Here is a 20,224-nt window from a genome sequence, read left to right on the forward strand (position 1 = left end):
GTGGGGAGGTATACTCCCAGGCTGAGGAGGCTGCCTTTCCTGCTCCAGTATGCTGAGCTGCAATGTTTGAGCTCCCATTTGCCTCTTGCATGCCCTGTCCTCAGTGTCCTTTTTCACTTTGGATGCTGCTCGTTCCGTGCATCTTTGGTGGGCTCTCTCCTCAAATTGTTCATTGGCTATGCATCTTGGGTGGGCTCGTTCCACCACCTCCTCCTTGGTCTTGATTGAAGCTTGGGCTGCTTCAGTCTCCCTGATCCACAGTTCTGTCATCAGTCTCTGGTGCTCATGTTCTTCCTGGGCTGCCTGGTACTACAATCCGGCCACTTCCCCTGACGTGGTCTCTGTGGCAGCTGGTGTGGGAGGGTGCTTGGATGCCTCGTCAAAACTTACGAGCAAAGGTCTCAGCTCCTGAACTGGAGTCTTCTTTTTGTGGGATATCCACTCCTGGATATCGGGTGGAAGGTGAAAAGCTCCACACAGCAATTTGTTAATGTTACCATGGAAAAATCCCTTCCAGACCCCAAAACTGATGACCAGTCCAACCCCTGGCATCACCAGAGATTCAAGAAGTGGAGAAAGGATGGGGCTGAGACAGGAAACCCACAGTGCCTACCTAGCTTAGGCGGCAAGCTCCATCCACCCCCCTCACGTTCTAGCACCATCAAATGGGAGCCAATCACCCAGCATCAGTCCCGTTGCCCAATGCCAGGAGCAGTGGGCAGTCCAAGCTCCTGGAGTCCTAGTCCCAGATGAAGCATGTGACACCCCCTGGCAAACACCATTCCTCCCTGTGCCCTGCTCACAAGGGAGGAAGATGAGGAGAAGAGAGAAGAAGCAGCCCTCACATATTGAAAAGAAGGGGTGGAGAGAGAGAGACAGAGAAATGCAAGAGAGCTTGTGGATCTCTGCCTCTCTGCTCCCAATTGAGATTTCTCCTCCAGGTCCCAAAGAGTGTCTTCACTGTTCCCAGGCACATCAAGGCTGCACGTTCGCTAAAGAGGTGAGTATTTGTATATTTTTGGTACTCTGTGATTAGCAGCAGTTCAACTTTACAAAATGAGTGTCAAAAGCTAAGCTTGAGCACTGCCAGAATAAAATCTTTTACTCTTAATCATGGTTATAGGTTCGATTTTCACATACAGGCCTACCTGCCTCACAGTTGGAAAATTTCAAACTTATTTTCTAGGAATAAGTCTGATGTCTCCTATTTAGCTCCTACCTAAAGAACCTGAGCTAAATTCATCACTTGTATAACTCCATTGAAACCATGCTGGGATGAATTTGACCCCTTACCTTTAATTTCCAGTCCATTGTACTGACTCAGGTAGGCAAACAAAACAGCACACCAACAAAAACTCATCTAATTGAATAGATAACTGTGACAGTCTTGAAGCAGATTGGTTTATTAAGGACACTTGAACCCCCTCCAGAGATTAGCTGCCCAGATCAAGCCCATGTTTCAATCAACTCAGAGAAATAGCAGGCAAAGTCCCATGGAGAGAGCAATTAGAAAGAAAAGGAATAAAGCAGCCTGGCAATTCTTATAAGATGTAATACTAGAGGCTCAACATCAAGCTATTCCAATGCAGAGGAAAGATAAAAAGAGCCACAGGACAGGAGGCCAATGTGGCTGCACAAGGAGCGTTTTAGCCATCTAAAAACCAAACGGAATACATACAGGAATGGAAGGAGGGGCATGTCACCAAGGAAGTATACATGGGAATAACATGAGCATGAATGGACAAAATCAGGAACGCCAAGGCAAAGAAAGAGATGCACCTGCCAAGGAATGTTAGAGACAACAAGAAGGGTCCTTCAAATATGTTAGCCAAAAAAAAAAAAAATCAAGGATGATGTGGTCCACTGCTTAATGGAGAAGTTGAGCTGGTAATGGAAGATGATGGGAAAGCAGAGTTGCTCGATGCCTTCTTTGCTTCAATCTTCTCACAAAAAATAACATGTGACTGGATGACTAGCGAAGTTACTATAGACAATAAAGGGGAAGGAATGCAGATTGGGATAGGCAAGGAACACGTCAGACCTTCTGGTCAATTTGAATTAATTCAAATCAGTGGGGCCTGATGCTATTCATCTGAGGATACTGAAGGAATTAGCTGAAGAAATCTTGGAGCTACTGGCAATAATATTTACAAACTCATGGATAACAAAGTGGTCCTGGAAGACTGGAGACAGGCTAGCATAGTGCCCATCTTTAAAAATGGGGGAAAGGAGAAGTCAGAGAACTATAGACTGGTCAGCCTGACGTCTATACCTAAGAAACTACTAGAGCAATGTATAAAACATTCAATTTATGAATAACTGGAGACGAAGGGGTGATCACTAGCAGCCAGCCTGGATTTACCAAGAACAAACCATGCCAAACCAGCCTGATTTCCTTCTTTGATAGGATAACTGGTTTGGTGGATAGGTGATATGTGGTGGACATAATATAAGTGGACTTCAGCCAGGCTTTTGACACAGTCCCACATGACATTCTGATAAGTAAGCTGGAGAAATGTGGGCTTGGTGGAGCTACCATTAAGTGGATACATAATTGGTTAAACAACTGCCAACAAAGTGTAACTATTAATGGAATGATGTCAGATTGGAGAAATCTGTTCTGGGTCTGGTGTTCTTTAACATCTTTATTAATGACCATCCAGGTCCTTACTGATCAAATTTGCAGGTTACACAATGCTAGGGGGGTTGCCAACACTTTGGAGGATAGAGCTAAAATTCAGCGGGATATTGATAAATTGGAGAACTGGGCTATAGACAACAAAATGAAATTCAACAAAGACAAGTGTAAGGTGCTACACTTAGGGAAGAAAAACCAAATGCACAAATCCCAATAACTGGAAGATAACTGCCTTGGGCAGCAACAGTGCTGAGAAGGATCTGGGAGTTGTGGTGGATCACAACCTCAACATGCGTCAGCTATGCGATGCTGTTGCAAAAAAAGTAAATGCAATTTTAGGTTGCATTAACAGAAGCATGATATGCAAGTCACTGGCGGTGATAGTACTGCTTTGCTCAGCACTGCTGGATAGGACTCAGCTGGAGTTCTGAGTCCAATTGTGGTCACCAATGTATAGAAAAGATATAGAGAAACTGGAAAGGATGCAGAGGTGAGTGACAAAGATGATCAAGGGATGGAATGCAAGCCATATGAGCAAAGGCTGAAGGAATAGGTATGTTTAGTTTGGAAAAGAGAAGACTGAGAGGGGACATGATAGTGGTCTTCAAATACTTGAAATGCTGCCATAAAAATGGAGAAAAGTTGTTGTCTCTTGTCACAGAGGGCAGGACAAGACCCAATGGGTTCAAACTACAGCAAATCAAATTTAAATTAAATCTCAGGAAAAACTTCCTAAATGTAAGAACAGTAGGACAATGGAACAGACTGCCTCAGGAGGTTGTGGAAGCTCCTTCACTGGAGGTTTCCAAAAGAAGGCTGGATAGGCATCTGTCTTGGATGGGTTAGACACAACAAATCCTGCATCTTGGCAAGGGCTTAGATTAGAAGATCTTTGTGGTCCCTTCTAACCATACGATTCTATGAGCCAGCATGAGAGAAAGAACTGATATCTCAATCGACCTTACCATTTAGGGATTGAGCAGGAAGCTTCAGTTTTCTTGAAGCTTCACCAGAAAGGGAGACCCAAAAGAAATATAAAATGTCTGGTAAAATCAAAGTGAAAGCCTAGCATTGAAGAACTTTGCTAAAGTTAGACCTATACGCTTCCAGATTTTGCTCCCAGTATAAAAAAGTTCAAGGAGATAGATCACTACTGTATATGACAGCAAAACTAATGTTGCCACTATGCTCCATTATCATTCTGTACAAAATCAATATCAAAACATCCCAAGTCTAGACACATAAATGTCAAACTATTTAACAAGAAGCAGTTAGTGCAGAAAAAAACACTTAAATGGCAATTGAGGTAGTCTGATGGGTCTTAAAGTAGCTTACCAGGATTTATGTAAGATAAAAACAGTTTAACTAAGCATGTAGAACAAAGCTTGAGGGCTTATGGCTAAGAACAATATCAGAGGAACATCTAAGCTCTTTAGCTACCTGTCAGGTTGCAGTATTTGACTGTTTTATCAAAGGTGGAGGACTTCTTAATCTTACAAATTTCCTCCTTTTTTTAGGTTACCTAATACAATTACCAGACAACTGCCTACAGAAGACAGGGTACTCAACTTGATGAAACAGAGTTTCGGTTACTCCCACTACATGCATCAAACCTATATTTCTTGGAGTGCTTGACAGGCATCTTTGTATCATATTCTAATACAAAGTACTTTCAGGTAAAAGGAAAGAGCAAAAGGAAAGAGGAAAGGATTGATGCTGATAAAGTACAGGTAGGAGCTGAAGAGAAACAGTTGAATGAAAAAGCACCCCGTTCAATTACATCCTATGAAGGCTGGCAACTACATATTGACAAATTTTATAAATGCTTGTATACAAAAGCTAGAAGTCTAACTATGAAGATGGGTGAACTTGAGTGCCTGGTTTGAAATTAGGACATTTATATAACAGCATCACAGAGATTTGGTGACATGATGATAATCAATGGGAAACGGTAACACCAGGGTATACAATATATATGAATGACAGAGTAGGTTATGTTGGTGGGGGAGTGGTGATATATGTGAAGGAAAGCACAGAGTCAAATATAATAAAAATCTTAAATGAATCAAACTGTACCACAGAATCTCAATGGATAGAATTCCACAATTGAATAATAATAGTATATCAGTAGGAATACACTAAAAACTACCTGACCTGGATGGTGGTGGTGATTGTGAAATGCTCAGGGAGATTAGAGAGGCTACAAAAATAGAAAACTCAGTAACAATGGGTAATTTTAACTATCCCCATATTGACTGGTACATGTCACCTCAGGACAGGATGCAGAAATAAAATTTATAGTGATAGTCACCACTAGTGATGACTTTTTGGAGCAGATAGTCCTGGAACCCACAAGAGGAGAAGCAATTCTTGATTTAATCTTAAGTGGAGCACAGGACTTGTCCAAAAGGCGAATATAGCTGAACCGCTCGGTAAGAATGACCATAATGTAATCATCCTTGTGTGGGTACTACACCAAAGAATGCTACTACAGTAGACTTCAATTTAAAAAAGGTGAACTACACAAAAATGAGGAGGCTTGTTAAATGGAAATTAAAAGGAACAGTCACAAGAGTCAAATGCCTGCAAATGACCTGGAAACTTTTAAAAAGCACCTTAACAGAGGCACAAATTAAATGTATACCCCAAAAAATAGTATGGGGACCAAAAAAGGACACCCAGTTAAACAACAGAGTAAAAGAGTCCGTTAGAGGCAAAAAAGCATCTTTTAAAAACTGGAAGTCAAATCCTACTGAGAAAAATAGAAAGAAACATAAACTCTGGCAACTCCAGTGTAAAAATATAATTAGGCAGGACAAAAAAGAATTTGAAAAGCAACTAGCAAAAACACAAAAAACTAACAGCAAACAAATATTAAGTGCCTGAGAAGCAGGAAGCCTGCCAAACAATCAATGGGGCCACTGGACAGTTGAGGTGCTAATGGAGTGAAGATAAGGTTGTGGCAGAGAAGTTGTATGAATTCTTTGTATCAGTCTTCACTGCAGAAGATGTGAGGGAGCTTCCCATACCAGAGCCATTCTTTTCAGATGACAAATCTGAGGAACTGTCCCAGATTGAGGTGTCAATAGAGGAGGTTTTGGAACAAATTGATATATTAAACAATAAGTCACCAGGACCACATGGTATTCACCCAAAAATTCTGAAGGAACTCAGATATGAAATTGCCCGACTACTAACTATGGTATGTAACCTATCAGTTAAATGAGCCTCTGTACCAAATGACTGGAGGATAGCTAATGTAACACAGATTTTTTTTTAAAAGGCTCCAAAGGTGATACTGGCAATTACTGGCTAGTAAGTCTAATTAAAGTATCAAGCAAATTGGTTGAAACTAAAATAAAGAACAGAATGATCAGACACATAGATGAATGTGATATGTTGGGGAAGAGTCAACACTGCTTTTGTAAAGGGAAATCATTCCTCACCAATCTATTAGAATTCTTTGAGGGGTTCAACAAACACATGGACAAGAATGATCCTGTGGATTTAGTATACTCGGACTTTCAGAAAGCCTTTGACAAGGTCCCTCACCAAAGGCTCTTAAGAAAACTACGCTGTCATGGAATAAAAGAGAAGGTCTGATGGGGTAACATGATTTTGGCAATAAATTGATCTTTAAATATTCATGGTAAATAGGCCCAATGGCCTGTGATGGAATATTAGATGGGGTGGGATCTGAGTTACTACAGAGAATTCTTTCCTGGGTATCTGGCTGGTGACTCTTGCCCATATGCTCAGGGTTTAGCTGATTGCCATATTTGGGGTCGGGAAGGAATTTTCCTCCAGGGCCGATTGGAAGAGGCCCTGGAGGTTTTTCACCTTCCTCTGCAGCATGGGGCACAGGTCACTTGCTGAAGGATTCTCTGCTCCTTGAAGTCTTTAAACCACGATTTGAGGAGTTCAATAGCTCAGATATAGGTGAGAGGTTTTTCACAGGAGTGGGTGGGTGAGATTCTGTGGCCTTCGTTGTGCAGAAGGTCAGACTAGATGATCATAACGGTCCCTTTTGACCTTAATATCTATGAATCTATCAGGTCCTCTCATGGATCAGTAACTAATTAAAAGACAGGAAACAAAGTGTAGGATGGTGAGTTTTCAGAATGGAGAGAGGTAAATAGCTGTGTCCACCATGAATCTCGACTGGAACCAGTGCTGTTCAACATATTCATAAAGGATATGGAAAAAGGGGTAAACAGTGAGGTTGCAAAGTTTGCAGATGATACAAAATTACTCAAGATAGTTAAAACCAAAGCAGACTGCAAAGTTACAAAACTGGGGTGACTGGGTAACAAAATGGCCAATGAAATTAAATGTTGATAAATGCAAAGTAATGCACATTGAAAAATGTAATATTGACTACACATACAAAATGATGGGATCTAAATTATCTGCTACTACTCAAGAAAGAGATCTTGGTGTCATTGTGGATCATTTTCTAAAAATATCTGCTCAATGTGCAGCAGCAGTCAAAAAAGCTAACAATGTTAGGAACTATTAGGAAAGGGATAGATAATAAAACAGTAAATATCATAATGCCACTATATCCATGCATGATACGCCCACATCTTAAATACTATGTGCAGTTCTGGTTGCCCCATCTCAAAAAAGATACATTAGAATTGGAAAAGGTACAGAGAAAGGCAACAAAAATGATTAGGGACATGGAACAAATTTAATAGGAGGGAAGATTAAAAAGACAGGGACTGTTCAGCTTGGAAAAGAGAGGATGAAGGGGGCATATGAGAGAGGTCTACAAAATCATGACTGGGGTGGAGAAAGTGGATAAGGATGTGTTGTTTACCCCTCACATAACACAAGAAACAGGGGTCACCCGATGAAATTAATAGGTAGCAGGTTCAAAACAAACAAAGAAGTACTTCTAACACAACACACAGTCAAGCTGTGGAACTTGTTGCCAGGGGATTGTGATGGAATGCACCCCTGAATTCACACCATACACACTATTGTGATAATCTTTGTACAAAATATGCCTTTTAAGTTACCATTTGAAAACTAATAACTTCCTGGTCAATAATCTCATGGTAAAATGCATGTAACAACATTATACGTAAAATTATGAACATAAGCTGCAATCATGACTGAAATGTGTTTACCAGATAAGTCCGTAAACAGGTAAACCTGTTTCTCACAGACAAAGGACAAGTTGACACCTAAGCCAGGGGTCATCAAAGCTGATGGGCCATCACCTATCTAGTGGCCACTCTTTAGCAAGGAAAGAAACAGCAAAAAACCTCCCGCCTCCACCAGGCCCCATGTCTCCTTGCTTTCAGCTGGAAAGAACATGATCTAGAGGTCACTGCCAGGAAACTTTATTTCAAAAGGGTGACTGAACTATAAAGGTGAGGGGCAAAAACACCCCAAGCTATTTCTCCCTATCCATCTCTCTTGACAAAGGAATCCAGCTCTTTGAATTTGGGAGGGATCCAGACCTGAAGACTGGTTAATAATGCTGTTGGAAGCCTGTGGGAACAATTTTACCTTGAACCTAGCCTAGTTTGTAAAGTTTTAGTACTAGGAAATGTTTTATCTTTATTTTTCTTGCAACCATTCTGACTTTAATGCCTTAATACTTTTACATACTTAAAGTTCCATCTCCTTCTGTTAAATAAACTATTTTTTATTCTTTAATCAAAATTAATCCAGTGTCGTGAGTAAACTGAACTGTGTGGGTAACTCCATTTAAGGTGACAAGTTGTTGTATATTGTTCCTTTACAGGGACAACAGACCTAAAATATCCAAACTATCTAGGAGCGGGCTGGACAGTTCAGAACACACATTTCTAGAGGGAAAACTAGGGACTGGGAGTGTGTTGGGATCACTGTACAAGTAATAACCAAGGCTAGTGGGAACCAGAATGTGGCTGGTGTTTGTCCTTAAGCCTTTGACTGCCAGAAGCTGGGGCGAGATGACAGGGGATGGATCACTCAATAATTGCCCTGTTCTGTTCATTCCCTCTGGGGCACCTGGCACTGGTGACAGGATTCTGGGCTAGATGGACCTTTGGTCTGACCCAGCATGGCCATTCTTATATCCTTAGGCATTACGGTGCTGAACAGCCAAAATGGATCACACCTTTGGTACAGATAAAGCTAAAGGGAGTTATTTTTATTGCCAAAAGACCTCTTCAAATTCACATTCTTCACATTTCTTAATCAGCTGTTAATAGGCCTGCTTCACTGAACCCAGTAGGACTTTTGCCATTGATTTCAGTGGATGCAGGATTGAGTCTGTCATCGGGGAATGAAACATTTTACAATTGAATAAACATGTCCCTGAACAGATATATACAACAACTTAAAAATAAGATCATATGATTTTTTTAAAGTAAAACATTGCACATCATTTAAGGTACTGAAGTGTAAATTTAAAATTGAGGTATTGGTGTAGTCAAATTGTATGGTCATTTGAGCAGGAAGTGAATGAAGAATCTTGCTGGTTCATGGACAGCATTAGTACTTTATAATAACTTAGATATCATTTGTCTAAAAGGATTACACTTTAATGTTAGAAACCTCCACAAGGAATTTTTTTTCAGTCTTTTTATAGATCTATGAAAGCCAAACCCTTGTAACATACATGTAAATAAAGTATAGTGCTACTAGGGTGTTATATATTAGAAACACACATACACACACACAGACTCCTTCCTTCCTTTCACCCCCAGAAAAAAACAAAACAGATAATGGTGCCTGGTTTAGGCTCTGATCATGAAAATACTTTAAAGCATGTGCCTAACTTTAAGTATGGAAGTAGTCCCATAGGATATTTGCATGATTAAAGTTAGACAGATATGTAACCACTTTGCTGAATCAAAGCTTTAATCATCATCCAATGTCCTGTAATTTGCCATACAGTACAAGGTTGAAAAAAACAAGGAAGACTCTCTTTGATTGCTTCAGAAATTAAACCAGTAACGCACATACACAAAAGTGCACATTAAGTACATTTAACTTTCTCTTGCTAGTTGGTAAATAACTTATTGTCAGGTATGGTAATATCAATCATCTTTACCCACTAGGATTGTTTAATCAGCAGTTCTATATCTGTGGTTTAGCAACATTGCACGATCCTCCGTACTCAGTCAAGTTTGGGCCTGTTGATGTGCAGTTTACAAATCATAATCAATGCCAGAACTATCGGTCTTCTCTTATGGTAGGTAATTTCATCAATTGTAATGTTACTTTATAAGGAAAAAAATAATTCACTTAAAAATGAGATCATAGAATCATAGAACTAGAAGGGACCTCAAGAGTTATGTAGTCCAGTCCCCGGCACTCAAGGCAGGACTAAGTATTATCTAGACCATCCCTGACAGGTGTTTGTCCAACCTGCTCTTAAAAATCCCCAATGATGGAGATTTCACAACCTCCCTAGGCAATTTATTCCAGTGCTTAACCACTCTGACAGTGAGGAAGTTTTTCCTAATGTCCAACCTAAACCGCCCTTGCTGCGATTTGAGCCCATTGCTTCTTGTCCTATCCTCACAGGTTAAGAAGAACAATTTTTCTCCCTCCTCCTTGTAACAACCTTTTATGTACTTGAAAACAGTTATGTCCCCTCTCAGTCTTCTCTTCTCCAAACTAAACAAACCCAGTTTTTTCAATCTTCCCTCATAGGTCATATTTTCTAGACTTTTAATAATTTTTGTTGCTCTACTCTGGACATTCTCCAATTTGTCCACATCTTTCCTGAAATGTGGCACCCAGTACTGGACACAATACTCCAGTTGAGGCCTAATCAGCACGCGGTAGAGTGAAAGAATTACTTCTTGTGTCTTGCTTACAATACTCTTGCTAATACATCCCAAAATGATGTTTGCTTTTTTTGCAACAGTATTACACTGACTCATATTTAGTTTGTGATCCACTATGACCCCCAGATCCCTTTCCGCAGTACTCCTTCCTAGGCAGTCATTTCCCATTTTGCTTGTGTGAAAATGATTGTTCCTTCCTAAGTGGAGTACTTTGCATTTGTCTGTATTTAATTTCATCCTATTTACTTCAGACCATTTCTCCAGTTTGTCCAGATCAATCTGAATTTTAATCCTATCTTCCAAAGCATTTGCAACCCCTCCCAGTTTGGTATCATCTGAAAACTTTATAAGTATACTCTCTATGCCATTATCTAAATCATTGATGAAGATATTGAACGGAACCGGACCCAGAACTGATCCCTGCAGGACCCCACTCTTTGTGCCCTTCCAGCATGACTGTGAACCACTGATAACTACTCTCTGGGAACAATTTTCCGACTAGTTATGCACCCACCTTATAGTAGCTCCATCTAGGTTGTATTTCCCTAGTTAGCTTATGAGAAGTTCACGTGAGACAGTATCAAAAGCCTTACTAAAATCAAAATATACCACATCTACCACTTCCTCCCTATCTACAAGGCTTGTTACCCAGTCAAAGAAAGCTATCAGGTTGGTTTGACACAATTTGCTCTTGAAAAATCCATGCTGACTGTTTAACACCTTATTATCTTCTAGGTGTTTGCAAATTGATTACTTAATTATTTGCTCCATTATCTTTCCGGGTACATAAATTAAGCTGACTGGTCTGTAATTCCCAGGTTTGTCCTTATTTCTCTTTTTATAGATGGGCACTATATTTGTCCTTTTCCAGTCTTCTGGAATGTCTCCCATCTTCCATGACTTTTCAAAGTTAAGATGTACTAGTCTGGAGAAAATCATACTCAGACATGGGCTTCTTGAATAGTGTACTTATGTAGTTTGAGGGAAAACATGGAACTACTGGAACTCAAATTTCAGTGCCCCTATAAAACACTTCACTGCTCAATACCTAATTAGGGTTCATAGACCCCTTATGAAAAGTAATTTACACACACACACACACACACACACACACACACACACACACACACACACACACACACAGATGATGTGCATTACTGGAGAACAATAAATCTGCATCTCATGCTCCCACTTCCAGCAGAGAAGAGCTTATGTGTATGGGACCAGGAATTCTGCCTTTTTGGGATGACCCACTCTTCTCCTTCTAGCTTCCGCTAGGGCTCCATGGGGTTCTAGTGTCACAGAGTTGGAGGGGGCATGAATGGGGCTAGCTGGCCATGGGAAGATGGGGAAACTAACTTCACTTGTCTAGATTCACCTAGTCCCCCACCCAGGGGAATCAGCAGTACGGGCTGTATTAACTTCAAGTGCTTCCTCCTGTGCTCTGTACCCTCCACCTTTTATAGAGGTTCCAAGAATATGGACCAAGCTGAAAATCATAGATTAAGGAGGTAAAGTCCCCATCTCCTTCCACAGGACAGCAAACACTCCAGCATCTGGACTTATGTGGATCATTCCTGGGATGAGAAATGAGGGGTGCAACACAGAGAGAGAAATGGGTATTAACACTTTGCCATAGGAGTTCTAAAAAAGTAAGTTATAAAATGGTCACTCTTCATCTACCCATATTTTGGCTGAGTTTTAAAAATCTGCCTTGGGGCAGTGGTTCTCAAACTAGGGCCGCCGCTTGTTCAGGGAAAGCCCCTGGTGGGCCGGGCTGGTTTGTTTACTTGTCACGTCTGCAGGTTCGGCCGATCGTGGCTCCCACTGGCCGCGGTTCGCCGCTCCAGGCCAATGGGGGCTGTGGGAAGCAGCGCAGGCTGAGGGATATGCTGGCCGCCCTTCCTGCAGCCCCATTGGCCAGGAGTGGCAAACTGCAGCCAGTGGGAGCCGTGATCGGCTGAACCTGCGGACGTGGCAGGTAAACAAACCGGCCCGGCCCTCCAAGGGCTTTCCCTGAGCATGCAGCAGCCCTAGTTTGAGAACCACTGCCTTAGGGAATCCCAGTTCCCATTACTGGTATATGAAAATCTCAGCTTTGGTCTGAACATAGTATTACCTGGCTTATAATAGTTTTTCTTTTCAATCCCACCCTTTGAGTGATAAAGACTAGAACAACCAATACAAGTTTAGCTAATGTTTAGTAGCTAGATTTCGTATGTTACTGGCCACCGAGAGTATGTCTACACTGCAATGAAACATGCACAGCTGGCACGTGTCAGCTGACTCAGGCTTGTGGGGCTCATGCTGTGGGGCTATAAAATTGCAGTGTAAACATCTGGGCTTGGGCTGGAGCCTGACTTTGGGACCATCCCCACTTGTGGGGTCCCAGAGTCTAGGCTCCAGCCAGAGCCTGGATGTCTACACTGCAATTTTATAGCCCTGCAGTGCAAGCCCCTTGAATCAGAGCCAGCAGACACAGGCCAACTGCAGGTGTTTTAGTGCAGTGTAGACACATCCTGAGGGCCCCAGGTTGTAGTAACTTGCATGTCTTGCCTCTGCTGTTCTGTTACTGGGACTCTGAGTCATTTCAGAGAAAAATCCATAATAAAAGCAGAGAGAACAATTGGCCATAGCAAGTCATGGTATTACAAAATGTGAATATTTAATGCACCCCTTGAAAAGCAACCAACCCAAAGGTACAAGTTTAGAATTAGAACTAAAAATGTTTATCATTTTTTTCTGAATGAAAGCAATGCACCTTGAAACAAGAGCATATAATACTACACTGGCCATCAGCAAGCCTCACAAAGTTACACGTCATTAGGAATATCGCATGGGGCTCTTTTTTTCCTTTTAAAATGAAAAACAACTGGTAGAATGGAATCTCATATGCACTTTAATCTGGTAAAGCACTTAAGCACATGCTTAACTGAAAGCATATGAGTAGTCACATTGACTTCAGTGGTAGGGAAAAGTGCTATAGTCTGAAGCTGTGAAAGTCAAGAAAAGTTTTTTAATATTGATTACAGGAAAAACAAAACAAAAAACGTTGTAGCAAGTGTTACCCGGTGGCAATGTTAAATCTTCTCTTTCAAGTTCTTTTTCTTTGCATGTAAGCAAATGTTCCATCTTGAGAAGACATGCCATATTGTTACCTTGGGTTACACAACGTTCTGGGTAGAGACAGGGGACCTTGGAGAGAGAGGGAGTCATTTGAGTAGCAGGAGAGCTTGCTGTCTGCCTGGGGCTCTGATTAGACTCAATTCTTGAGACAGTTGTTCTCTGTTGAGTTAAGATTCCTGAAAGAAGGGGTTGCCCTATGTGCTGTTTGGCCACTTCTGTTCCAGGACTGGTGTGTGTGTGTAAATAAAGCAAGGTACACTTAGAATATATCAAGTCTTTGATTTCTCCTCCACTGGAAAAACTGACTTGCAAGGCCCTGAACATCTGCTATCTCTCAGTAGGAGGACAACACTGGTGTCAGTTTTGCTCAGCTCAGACACAGAATGGAACTCTGGCATTAGAAGAAGGGAAAACAATGCCTTAACATCACTGAAAAGCTGAGACAGAAAAGAAAAGAGAATAAAAACAACAGCTAGAATGTCCACTCCTCTGTGTAAAGCAGAGATAATTTAATGTAAGACTAGACGAAAGCAGACAAGGTAGGAATGGGGATGGGCAGTTTGGGGTTCCACAGAATAATTGCGTGAGATTACTGGTGTCTGTAGTGTTCACATTGTATTAGTTCCACTTTTTTGGTCAATTTTTGTACTTCTTATTTTTCAGTGTTGTATCATTAGTTGACACAGGAACCTAAGTCAGAGAGATAGAAGAAATGGGGCATTAGGGAGGATGTGAAGGAAGAAAAGTGGGGAGCATGCATGACATATGTGATCACTGAACTCATTCCTCATTTAGAAGGCAGCATGGGAGAAAATACGGAGGTGCCTGGGGGAAGTGAGGGTTTAGTGTGTTAGAGGAGGAATTTTTGGCACGATGGATCCCATTACCCTTGTGATTTCACTTTGAGTCACCTTCCCTTGTCAGCTTACTAAATGTATGCCTTCTAACCCAACTCAGATGGTGCAGATGAATTTCAACTTGGTGCAGTTAGAGAATGTAACCAAATCTGTTATATTGTTCCTGGGATGGCACAGTATCCTGAACTGGCTGATACTGGCCATCACTTGCAGTAACTCTTAGTTGGTGAGGACTCCAGTCCAGTCTGCTCTTTCTACTTTTAATAGGCTGGAAGCTACATCCGCCTCGAAATGCTGTATATTTCTCATGGAAAAATTCAAATGAATGAAAAATTTTCATTTCACTGGAAACTTTGGCAGCATTTTTGATTTTTAGACAAAATGAAAAGTGGAAAAAATAGGTTTGGTTTTACAGATTTTTCACAATGGGAAAAAAGTGTGTGTGTAGGGGGGGACCCTTAAGAAAACAGAGCTGATGAATCAGGAGTGTATATGCTCCAAAAGGCAGGAGGATCAGTGCAGTTCTTCTCCACAGGAAGTTGCAGGATGCATCGTCTTCACAAAGAGGTGGACTGCAACCCCTGCTTGGTGCTCAGCTGTGGTCAAGTGGGCTGACTTCAGGCTCTGCATATGGCTCTTTTGGCAAGGATGGGTAGGGGAAGGATGAGGTAGGGCCAGCAGATCATCATCTGTGTATATTCACCACAGCAACCATACATCCCCTTGCACGTGTGTGCATGGGGAAAGACTGGGGGAGGAAACAGCTGGTGTGAAGGCTTCCAGAGTCCAAAGGCAGCAGTAAGAGTTACAGAGAGTGAAGAGGTGGGAGTGGGGTGGAGGGAAAGATTCTGCCCTCCTATTAAGCAAGTCTCTTCTAAGTCCATCTACACAGACTGGCTGTGTGGGAGAGGATTTAGCCACCAGAGGATTGGACCATTAACTGTGTCTCTCTCTCCTCACAGGTTTCTGTATAGCCATTGCACCTGAGCGGTCTTCTCTTATCATATTTAATAAGGGCAATAATGGTGATATGCCTAGCACCTTTGAAAATCAGGCCATTTTTGCGTTGGTGACTAAATATGGGTTTTGAAGCCTAATTTGGGTGTCTGGGTTTGCAAAATATAAGACAGAGATCTAATAATATTATTGAAAAGTAAAAGTGTTTCATTAAGAAGTGGTTGATCCGCACAGCAACAACTTTACAGGGATGCAAAGAGAACAGGAGGACTTGTGGCACCTTAGAGACTAACACATTCATTTGAGCCTAAGCTTTCGTGAGCTACATCCGATGCAGTGAGCTGTAGCTCACAGAAGCTTAGGCTCAAATAAATTGGTTAGTCTCTAAGGTGCCACAAGTCCTCCTTTTCGTTTTGCGAATACAGACTAACACGGCTGCTACTCTGAAACCTTTACAGGGAAGCTAGACTGCTCTTTCCTACCCTTCTTCTGTTTGTTTGTCTGCTTAGGGTGATGCCTATGCTGCGAGCTAAGGGGCTGATTCCCTTGCTTGTGTACACACTCTTGCGCTAGCTCTCAACTGAGCTAGCGTCAGTATAAATAGCACTGGAAGCAGCAGCAGAGGCATAGCTGAGCTGGGATGAGTCCAAACCAGTCTGAAGCCAGTGGGGAGGTGCTTGGCCCGGCTCAGCTGGGCCCTGTGCTACCACAGCTCTACTGCTATTTATACTGATGCCAGCTTGATGAGAGCAGGTGTGAGTATTAGTGCACGAGCCGGGGAATCACACCTCTGGCTTGTAGCCTAGACATAGCCTTAGTTCTTCAGAGCAGGGCTACCTTACCTTCTTCTGGGACTGTACAACGTATAGCCTCTCTGAGCACTAGCAGAAGCATGAGTACAATAAATAATCGAATCTCACATTTGGTTACCATGGCCTCATTCAGGATCTGCATCTCTCCTGTCATAAAACTCTACAAGCTGAATGACTTACTTAGAGATCTTTGATGATATCTGACTCAAACCCCAGCGTTCTACAACCAAATTCAGGTTACCTCTTTGCTCAAACAAAGACAAACTGTACCCGTTAATTCAAGAGTCTTTTCATAGCAACCCTATTGTTCCCACTGTCCACCATCAAGATGGAGAGCTGAATTGGTTGGCCCAACTGTGAAGAATGATGGACTCACTGGTTTCAGAGTTGTCTGAGAAAGAATACATTGCATCTGGCTACCCTGTTGAGAACCTTATGGTCCTCAAATATTGTCTGCAGAGCATCCTTTTTCTATCTGTCAGACTCATATGTCACTGTGTTTTACCATTAACCTGTGACAGCTGAGCATACAAGTTGAGATCATAGCTAGTAGAAATGGAGCCTTGACTCAAGGAATTACTGCAAAGAAGATTTTTTTTAAAAATCCCGTATCGTTGGTGCTGTGGAGACAAAGAAAAAGCTCTTTTCTTCCACTATTGCAACAATATAAGTAGATGACATCATCATAAGCCCTGTCTGACTCTGCTCAGACACAGAATAAGATCCTTTTCACTGAAAGGTATTTTTAACCTTCATTGCAAGAAAGATCGGTCAGTTTCAGGCTGCGTTAGCTGTGTTTATAGTGGCATAATGTGGGGGGACAGAGGAAGAAGAATTCACTGAATTTTCTGGTTGAGTTTGGGCCAGTTTCACGTGCTTATTTTACATACTAAAAGTTTCATCCAAAGTTTGGAAGGTTTCCAAGTTTTGGAACCTTGCCTTCAGGCTTACATAGATTTAGCAGAAAGATATCAAGGCCATTGTTAACTAAGATTTTTAATGCCTACTTAAGGGACCACAGGGCACCATCTGACCTAAAATGTGGTTGTTAGGCCTTTGCTCAAGAAGCCAGTTCTTTTTACTGATGATCTCACCCATACTGCCCTATTTCTTCCTTTTCTAAAAAAAAAGTTTTCTTGTAAACATTGTGCTGAGGCAACTTTTGGCTCACTTGCAGATCTTAGATTTTTCTGATCCCTTTTAAACTGATTTACACCTGGGTAGGCTATGAAGTCTGTATCAGCTTTACTGGTTGATGTTCTCTTAGCCATGGATGTTGGTTGAGCAGGGAATAGAGGAGTGGAGTGGGCGGAGACTTGGTGCCACTCACGTTCCCCCAGTGTGCTAGTCAGTGCAGCTGACTTAATGTGGAGGATTTTGTAATTTACTGCTGTAATTATGCCAGCCACAATTTACTACCACTCCCTGGTGCAAGGTGAGAGCATAAAAGGGAACTGTGCTCAGAGAAGTGTGTCTAAGACACAGTGCCTCCCAGGACTACACCTGGGGTGTTGCAAATAAATTCCCTTCTACTCATGTATATTTGCCACTTTTAGTGCAAAACTCTCGTCAGTAAGTTACACAGGGCAGATGTTGGGCTCCCAAGATTGACCTCCCTAACACCACTGTGAATCCAGAGTAACTCCACTTATTCCTGGATACTGGCTCCAGACTCACACTGTTGGAAATAAATATGAATTAGAGCTGGATGAAATTGGCCTTTTCATTAATTAATAAATAAATAAATAAATAAAAATATAATTTTTTATGATTGCTTATTGCAAGACTTCATTTTGTGTTCTGTTTTGGTGAGACAAATTTAACTCTGATACTTTTTAGTCCTACATCCTCTTTTCCCCCTTTGGAAAAAGTGGGAAGGGGGTGAGAAAGAAAGGAACTATAAATATGAGAAAAATCAGAAAAAAAATATTTTCTGTTTTTAAATTGCTCCCCCCTTTCCTTTTTTGTAGTGTAAGAATAAAAAAGGAGGATTAAAATAAAAGAGGGGTAGAAACACTTTCAGGTTTTGTCTCCCCTCCCTTGAGGATGAAAAAAAAGTGGTACTTTGCATTACTTTCTGTCACTTTAAGTGACAGAAAATTAAAAGGTGAGACAGTGTCACTTTTACTTTCTCTCTGAAAGTAACACTGTCAACATTTAAAAGTGTTAATGCTTAAAAGTGTTAATGCTGAAAGTGTATGTATTTTGAATCTTAAATTTTACATTTTCAAAACTAGCACTTAAATGTGAAAGTTACTCTGAAAATACTATTTCTGACTTTTTTAAAGTGTTATTTTCTTTTTTTAAAAGTTGTCCCCATGTTTCTAGTGCCGGGATATTAAAAATCAAACAAACCAAACCAAAAACAAACAAAGCAATCAAAGAAGGTGGGCATTTCCCCAGAATTTTAAAATTTCCAGAAAATTTAGTTGTTTTCTGAAATTTTCATTTCATTTTTTTTAAACTAATTTTCTCAAGATCAATTTTATGGTGAAAAAAATCATTTTTAATGAAAACCCATTTTTGGGCAACATATTTTCATAGAAAAAAAAATTCTCCCAGCTCAATCTGAATACAGGAGAAAATTGTGACCTGCTTTGTGGACTATTCATGAATAGAAAAGGAGGTGAAATTTGTGCAGTAAATAATTTCTTATGAATTATTTATCTAGCTCTAATTTTTTTCCATTGCTGACAAGTTATGTGCAACTCCATGCAGGGCATTTTATGTTATTTAATTAATTAATTTGTGTTTGTTAAAAATTATTTTCAAGCGCTCATGAACATGGGTTTTGGAAACACTGTGTGGATTTAGTGCTGGTTAAAGGTATTGGATTAAGGTTAAATTTCATTGACAGCCACCCTCCACCACCCCCAAGCAGTGGAAACACCTGTGGAAGAGGCAGGGTCTCATTCCTTGTTTTCCTCGAAGGGAAGGCAGGGCAGGGGAGCAAAGACCTATGAGAAGCCAGAGGTAGCTTGGTAGCAGTAACCAGAGGAGCTGGACGGGGGAGGGGAAGGGGGGTACAGGGGATGGGAGAAAAGCTGTGGGGACAGGACTGCTATGGCTTGGCATTGCTCATTAGCTCACATACCTTCCTGTTAGCCCCCATCCCTATCTTCTGTCCAGTTTTAGCACCTCCCATTCCATACTGTTGTCCCTCAATAGCTCCTGTATCCCCCTTTCCTTCAGGAAGCCCTTGACCTCATTTTCACTTTCCCCCAATTGTTCTTGGTTCCTTCCGCTCAATAGTTCCTGGTTCCCACCTCCCAAGTAGCTCCTGGTTCACCACTTTCCACTCCCATACGAGAGCGTTACCTCACTTGTTGGGACACTGGCACCATCTCCATCTATCCACTGGAGTCCACATGATTGGGAACATCATGGGGAGTAGACAGCAGCTAGAGGGGGAAGGAGAGGGGCTGACTGGCTGCCCACTTAGCAGGTACCAGAGTGTGCACAGGTGGTGTTCAGGTCAGACTGTAGTTGTTGGTATACCCCAATGCCTCTTACTAGCCCAGGTGTGTAACATAAGTGTTCTGTATGTTGAAAAATAAAAGTGTGCTTTTAACTTGGGTTAAAATAGCAGTGAAGACACAGCAACTTGGCTTTTAATTTGAGTTAGCAATATGAGTTAAAGCCTTTAGGGCAAGCTGGGGTGAACTCACAGAGCTTTGTTTTGTTTGCTTTTTTTAGTGTAGACATTCCCTTAGTACAGGCTGTGGGATGCATGAAAGTGCCTGCATGCATGAGTGTCATGCAAGATGAGTGACCCTTGGCAGGTCTGCTACTTCAACTTACATCCATGTATCACATTAAACATTTCATGTCCACCCTTGAAGTATACTCCTCAGATATTTGTAATGGCCATTTAACCCAAAACAAAATTTGTGGGTCACAAATGACAAGAATTTCTATGCAAACCATGATATTTTTGGTACCATCAGACAGCTCTGCTAAGAACTACCACCCCTGCCACGGCCAGGAATAAATCAGCAGGCAAGTCTGTCCCAGGCTCTCTCACTCACAGCCACTCAC

The sequence above is a fragment of the Chelonia mydas genome, chromosome 4 (genome assembly GCF_015237465.2).
Source record: "Chelonia mydas isolate rCheMyd1 chromosome 4, rCheMyd1.pri.v2, whole genome shotgun sequence".
Taxonomy (NCBI): domain Eukaryota; kingdom Metazoa; phylum Chordata; order Testudines; family Cheloniidae; genus Chelonia; species Chelonia mydas.